We start from the raw sequence: 7,257 nt of genomic DNA, 5'->3' as shown, positions 1-7,257 counted from the left end.
GGATAAATAACATTTTACACCTATTTAAGAATGAAGAATGACTATGTGAGTACTCAGATATCTATACAATGTTTAACAAAATAATACTGAGATACCAGTACATCTTTGGACTGCTTCTATATCATAGCAGCATATCATAATTTTTACTTTGTATTCTTGATTAATCCGTCAAACTTCATTACAATATTTGCCAAGATGTTATTTCCTCTATCGTGAAAACTTGATGTTTTGAATTATTTCCTATCACTCATCTTTGGAGACAGAATTTTGCATTTCCCAAATCTACATAGTCATCTCTGCTGGAGGTAAGATACAATGTTCATGAAAAAAAAAAAAAAAAATACACACTACAAAGATAAAATGTATGTCCTAACAAATAGTTTTCTAGTAACTTCATCTTTGTTTCCAGGCTCCAACAGATTTTAATGCTACAGATCTGAGGTGCCACTTCATTGTCTTTGTTGACTGAGGTGCTCCAATCCCAGTTGCTTAATTGTTCTGATCATGCAAGTGTGCAGTGGAGATGATCTGAAGAGGTCTATCCATCTCAGTGTGAAATTAGCTGTAGTAGTACATTGCATAAATAGAAGCAGCTCTCTAAAGCTTCACCTTGCTTGTTTTAAGTTAACCTTTTAGCTTGCCCCAGCCTGCATACTGTTTGGGCTCCACAAAACAGACTCAAGAAACTTAACAACTTGTGAGTTTATAGTAGTTGTAACCAGGAAATCGTGGTTTCATAGGATAAAAACTTTTATTTGAAGTCTTAAAAGAATCAAATGATACAAATACAGATCTTAACTTTAGTCTGAACCTGCTCTATTGAAAGACAGTCTCTTTAAAGGCAGGTGTACTTTCTGTTTCCTCCCTTATGTTTGGTTGTTGTGTTTTGGGGTTTTTTAAATTATAATAATTTCAAGCAATTTGTTTACTCCTTAAAAACATTAAAGCCTTTCATTTATCTCTGAGATCCTTTGACAAAGTTGTCCAGCTGTGTAGAGCACCAGGTTTTGCTTCTAACAGGAAAAAGACATGTAGGTCTCTTGTCTGTGCTGCTACAGAAAATAAGCCGAAGAATTGAACTGTGGCCTCTGTCAATGTTGTATGTTCTTTTAAATGCAATACTTCTCCATTAAAGACTTTTTCCTTCTAACATGGCTAGCTTTATAAAAGGAGGTTTAAGGATGAATCTCGCAAAATGAAGGCAACATGAAATGTAGACTTTTCTCCTGTTCTGAACTTAGAGCAAACCATTGCAGAAAGCTCAGTATTGTTGCTAAATAAATGCAGAACCACTATACTGTGCATGGAAAATAGGGAAACCAGGGCGATGTGTAAGTGTTCTTGGCTTTAGGGAAAAGATATTGTGGTCAATGACATCTTGCATGCAAGTAAAACAAGAAAGTCTTGAACATCAGTATTAAACTTCTTGGTTTATGGTAGACTTTTTTGTCTAATAATAATGTGCTAGCTAAGGAATAGTATATATAGCAGCCAAACATCCATGAAACATGACTTTATTTTGTTTATTAGTGTTAGGGCTGAATGGGCTTTATGTAGTCACAGATACCAGTATTGGGACCAGTCAGTTTAACATCTTGGTTGGTGACGTGGATAGTAGGATCAAGTGTACCCTCAGCAAGTTTACTGACATCACCAAGCTATGTGGTGTGGTAACATGCTGGACAGGAGGGATACCACCCAGAGGGACCTTAATAGACTTGAAAGGTGGGCCCATGCAAGCTTCCTCAAGTTCAACAAGGCCAAGCGCAAGGTCCTGCACCCAGGTAAGAGCAATCCCAAGCACAAGTATGGGCTGGGCTGAGAAAGGACAAAAAGCCTGACATGTCTCAGCAGTCTGCACTCACAGCCCAGAAAGCCCAGCTGTGTCTTGGGCTCCATCAAAAAAAGTGTGGCCAGCAGGTCAAGGGAGGTGATTCTTCCCCTGTACTCCACTCTCATGAGACCCCTGTGGGGGCCAAAGTATCGTCCAACTAAGATACATTGGCTCTCCCTTGGAGAGCGTTTCCCTAATCGTGGCACTTCGTGCTCACAGAGAGAACAGTGTCACTCCCAGAGTCTCTTGAATTAAACATGTTAATTTGTTGCACCCCATTGGTTTTCCTCCCCATCAATCCACCCTGATACATGTATCCATGTTTCCCCCTCCCCTCTCCTTCCCGATATAAACCCCAGTTTTTCCCCAGTTTGGAGAGCAGCTGTTAGTGGCTGTTTCACAGAGGGCTCTGCTTTAATAAAAGCTGTTTCTCTGTGGAATGCCACACAGCACTCTAGTCTTTCTCTCTGTGTTGCCTGCGAGCTGCTGCTGAGCTGAGACCACTTGCCGGGCAAGGGACGTGCCAGTGCCCCTGGGCAGTCCTTTTCAGGACAGCTTCTTCAGGGTAGTCACGGCACCCAGCCATCAACATCGCTGTGGCAGCCACCACCTGGAGTACTTATGTCCAGGTCTGGTGCCCCTAACACAAGAAAGGCATAGACCTGTTGGAATGAATCCAGAGGAGGGCCACTAAGTTTTACAGGGCTGCAGCACCTCTCCTATGAAGTCAGGCTGAGAGATCTGGGGTTGCTCAACCTGGAGAGGCTCCAGAGAGACCTTACAGCACCTTCTCACCACCTGAACAGGCCTACAAGAAGAACAGAGATGGACTTTTTACAAGGGCATGCTGTGATAGAACAAGGGGGAATGACTTTAAGCTGAAGAAGGGTAGGTTTTGATTAGCCTTTAAGAAGAAATTCTTTGTGATGGTGGTGAGGCACTGGACTAGGGTTAATGGTTGCCCAGAGAAGTTATGGATGCCTCATCCCTAAAAGTGTTCAAGGCCAGATTGGATGGGGCATTAACTAGGTCTACTGGAAGGTGTCCCTGTCCATGGAAGGGAAGTTGGAATGAGATGATCATTAAATGGATCTTTAAGGTCCCTTCAACCAAACCATTCTAGGATTATACAGTTCTATGATGATTTCTCAAATATTGGAGCCACCACCACAGCCCCAAGAGCGCAACAAGGGCTACAGCCCATCTCTCCCACTGCAGCACGGCAGTGAAAAGTGGGTGTCTCTGGGCCATGTCATTCTGCTCCAGTTCCTGCAGCAGTCGAGTCATCTCCTGTCTCAGCATTTCCTCATGCTGCCGCATGCGCTCACGTGTGGCCTCATCCAGCTCCCTGTTGACCATCTGCGGGTACTGGATGATGATGTTTCGCACCACACCGAAGAACAGTCGGGCAGCCATGGCCTGAATAAGGAGGGAGAGAAAGGGTCAGGTGGGTCTGGAAGGAGCGGGAGGCAGGTATGGGAGCTGCACGGAGCTGAGAGCAGGTAGGGGAAGGGGAGAGAATCCACATTTCTCTCCCAGCTCTTGCCCAGCCCAGCCTCCCCTCATGTGCTTACCTTGGCCCAGGCCCTGAAAACCAGCCTCACTCTGACCCATCCGCTAGGATGTCATAGGGCCAAAGCCCATCACAGACACTCCCAGCTCTACCCTGGCTCTGCAGCTGACAGCTGTCCCTGGCAGCCAGAGCCTTGATAGCCTCAAAGGACAGACCCACCTGGCAGGACAGCTAATAGGGGTAGGATACAAGGGTGGCTTCTTCATAATAGGTAAGAATATGCTAGAAGTTCCCTCCATGTCTGACAGAGCCAATGCCAGCCAGCTCGAAGAGAAACCCACCACTGGCCAAGGCCAAGCCCATCAATGATGGTAGTAGCACCTCACGATAACATATTTAAGAAGGGGGGAAGAAACTTGTGTAACACCAGCAGCTAGGAAACAGAAGTGAGAATATGGAAGATAAACAACTCTGCATACCCCCAGGTCAGAGAAGAAGGAATAGGAGGAGGGGGAGGAACAGGGGCTCCAGGCACCAGGGCAGAGATTCCCCTGCAGCCCATGGAAGTCTGTGGTGGAACAGACACACCTGCAGCCTGTGGATGTGCCTGAAGGAGGCTTTTGACTCTGCGGGAAGTCCATGCTGGAACAGGCAAGAGTGTAAAGAGCCTTCCCCTAAGCAAGAAGGAGTGAGTTTCCCCACAACCCCCATTCCCCTGTTTTCTCTGCTCCATGTTTTTGAGAATCTTATAATCGCTACCTTTGAAAACATAAAACATGAACTGAAATTAATTGGAACAATTTCCCTTGGTGAACTGTTTTGGGCTCTCCTTGGCTCATTTCTGCAGCCTGTTGAAGTCCTTCTTCATGGCAGCATGACCCACTGTATTACCAGCTACTCCTCCACTTTTGTGTCATCAGCAACTAATTAGCTGGCTTTTGTAAAGGCACTAAAAGGTGTGATATAATTCATTAAACAAAACAAAACATTCAAACAACCACCAAATTGGAATAATGTTTCACCATAAAAAAAAAATCATTTAACATTTGCTAACACAGTTTCTTGTAGAACTTTGCTGTTAAATACAGTAACCACTCCATTTACAAAATTATTAACTTCCGCAATTCAAGCATGAAGTTTTGCTAGTAGTCTATGCTCACAAAAAAAGCCTGGCATGGGGGAAGAAGAGGCAACACCAAACAGAAAAACTGCTGGTTAACAAGATTTGACACACATATAAAGACATATTAAAACACATATTAAGACATTAATCAGACAAAGAGCTCTTTGTAAGGGTGGGCAGCATGGGGGATGTTGTTCAAAGTCCATTTGCATTAGCAAGTTCCAAAGATTTCTTCCGGGATAAATTAGAGAGTTGGGTAATAACTAACAGCAGGGAGTTTAACAAGGGCAAGTTCTGGATTCTACACCTAGGATGGAGTTACCCTGGGTGTACATACAGACTGGGAATGAGAGGCCAGAAAGCAATGCCACACAAAGGGACCTAGGGATCCTGTCAACAGAAAGATGAACATGAGTCAGCAGTGCCCTGGTAGCCAGGAGGGCCAACTGTGTCTGGGGGTGCATCAGGTACAGCATCGCCAGCCGGGCAAGGGAGGGGATTGTCCCGCCCTTGCTCTGTACTGGGGCTGCCTCACTTTGAGTACTGTTTTCCACAAAAATTATATTTATTACCTGGTGTGCAACACGCCAATAATTACACACTTGAGAGAGACATTGATTATTTACTTCAAAATTGCACAATGCCTGGTGGAATTCCACAAATCAAGCACACGAACTACCAAAACTTTTTACAATTTATATGTTTTAGCAAATAAAGGAATTAGTGTTCATTGTCTAATAGTTACATAGTTTTCTTATGAATTCATATTCTACTACTGGCTAACAATCCCTTGCTTCTTTTGCTGAATAGTCCACATGCCCAATCTTTCTCCTTTTGGGTCAGTGATCTCTGAGTTGGAGGTTGCAGATCTCCCCCTGCTGGAATTACCTTTCAGTCATTTGGAGCCGATTTCAGCACAATCGTTGAGTTGGCTTTATTAGTTTTTCCCTTATCTTGAGGGTTCTACCAGATGTCTTTGTAGGTTATAAATTCTGCATTCTTTGTGTCCAGTATCAGTCGGCATTCTTTTTCCCAAGCTTTGTTAACCTCCCCCTCGGTCTCAGATCATTGAAGCATGTCAAGCCCTAAACTTTTACAAGGTAATTCTACAAACAAGTAATTTGCTCTTTTAGATATCATAGAGATCACTCAGAGTTTGCTTGTTAGCTGCCATTTCACAAGTTAAACCTCCCTAGTTGATTGGACTTGAAAGTACACAAAGATCAAACATGAAAGAACATCCTTAATTTTTTTTTTTTTACATAACCCGCATTTTACAGCAATCCTGTGTGCAGTTTTGGGCACTACAATATAAAAATGGCATTAAGCTATTATAGAGGGTCCAAAGGAGGGCAGGGAAGATAGTGAAGGGACTGGAGAAGAAGCTGTATGAGGAGTGCCTGAGGTCACCTTTTCATCTTGGAAGACACTGAGGAGAGACCTCGTTGCAGTTCATAATTTCCTCATGAGAGAAAGGGCAAGGTCACGCACTGATCTCTTCTCTACAGCGTCCAGTGACAGGACTGGAGGGAACGGTGTGAAGTGGTGTCAGAAGAGGTTTAGGTTGGCTATTAGGAAAAGGCTTTCCAACCAGAAGGTGGTTAGGCACTGGAACGAGCTCTCCCCGGAAGTGGTCACAACACTAAGCCTAACGAGAGTTGAAGCATTACAACAATGGACTCAGGCACATGGTGTAACTTTTGAGGTGCTTCGTGCGAGAGCTGGACCCGATGACCCTCGCGGCCCGTTCCGACTCGGGACATTACCTCCCTGTCTCAAGATGGCCACCAACGCAGCCGGCCCGCGCCAAGCCGCGTGGGCATCTTTGCTGCGCGTGCGCAAGATAAACCCCGCCCCTTATCTCTTTCCTCGCCGCTGATTGGTCTGAGGGGCGCGCGCCGCAGCCGGTAGAGGGCGCGCCCCGCCCCTCGGCTGTAGGCGTGAGGTTGCCGTGGCAACGAGGGGCGGACAGCGCGCGCGGGTAGGGAGCTGAGGGGAGAGCGGGGCCGGGCCGGGGGCGCTTCCTCCCGGGAGGGCGCCTGGAGCGGATCCCGGCCCGTTCGCGCCATCAGAGCCGCCTTCCCACCGGCCGTGCTGGGAGGCGGGTGGTGGCGGGGCCACGGGACGGGAGGGCGGTGTGAAATCGCACGGCTATGTAGGTAGGAAGGAGCTGGGGGACCGAGGGAGGGAGATCTGCCCGGCTTTCCCTCGTTTATTCTGCTGGGTTTGGAAGAATATCTGAGAAGGGGCTCTGAACCGTGTTTTTGTATAAAAAGCAAGAAACTCACTGTAGGAGAACAGGCAACCCACAATGTCCTTTCAGCTCTCCTTCACCCCAACCTTCTAAAATAAGAGTTAAAAGCAAATCCTGTATGGATAAAGGAGAACTACTGAGCTTCAGATTTGTTTACTAAGAAAGGAAGTTTCTTCTGCCTTCACAGCCTCGATCTTGGCTTTTCTTCAGTTTGTCCTAATTGTAATTCTGGCAGGGAGAATTCTCTGTGCGAGGTTTAGCGCTGGGATGCTTTTTGCTGTCTCCTCGGTTGTTCTGATACACTAATGTAGGGCTTTTGTGTATAAACTATAATACATAACATACATTGGTATATGTACTGGCTAAATAGGCGACCTTTCTATTCTGAGTCATTAAGTTATATCTGTTAGGGTATCTTTATCCCCAGATTGTTTTTGCATCCCGTTCAGTATTAGCCGCTTGCCTTCTTCCCTCCCCGATTCATTTATAAGCTCATTTATATAAACCAGAGTTTGGGAAAAAAAAAGTTGGTA

This window comes from Poecile atricapillus, chromosome 2 (genome assembly GCF_030490865.1).
Source record: "Poecile atricapillus isolate bPoeAtr1 chromosome 2, bPoeAtr1.hap1, whole genome shotgun sequence".
In the NCBI taxonomy this organism is placed as follows: Eukaryota; Metazoa; Chordata; class Aves; order Passeriformes; family Paridae; genus Poecile; species Poecile atricapillus.
This window is presented reverse-complemented; position numbering follows the sequence as displayed.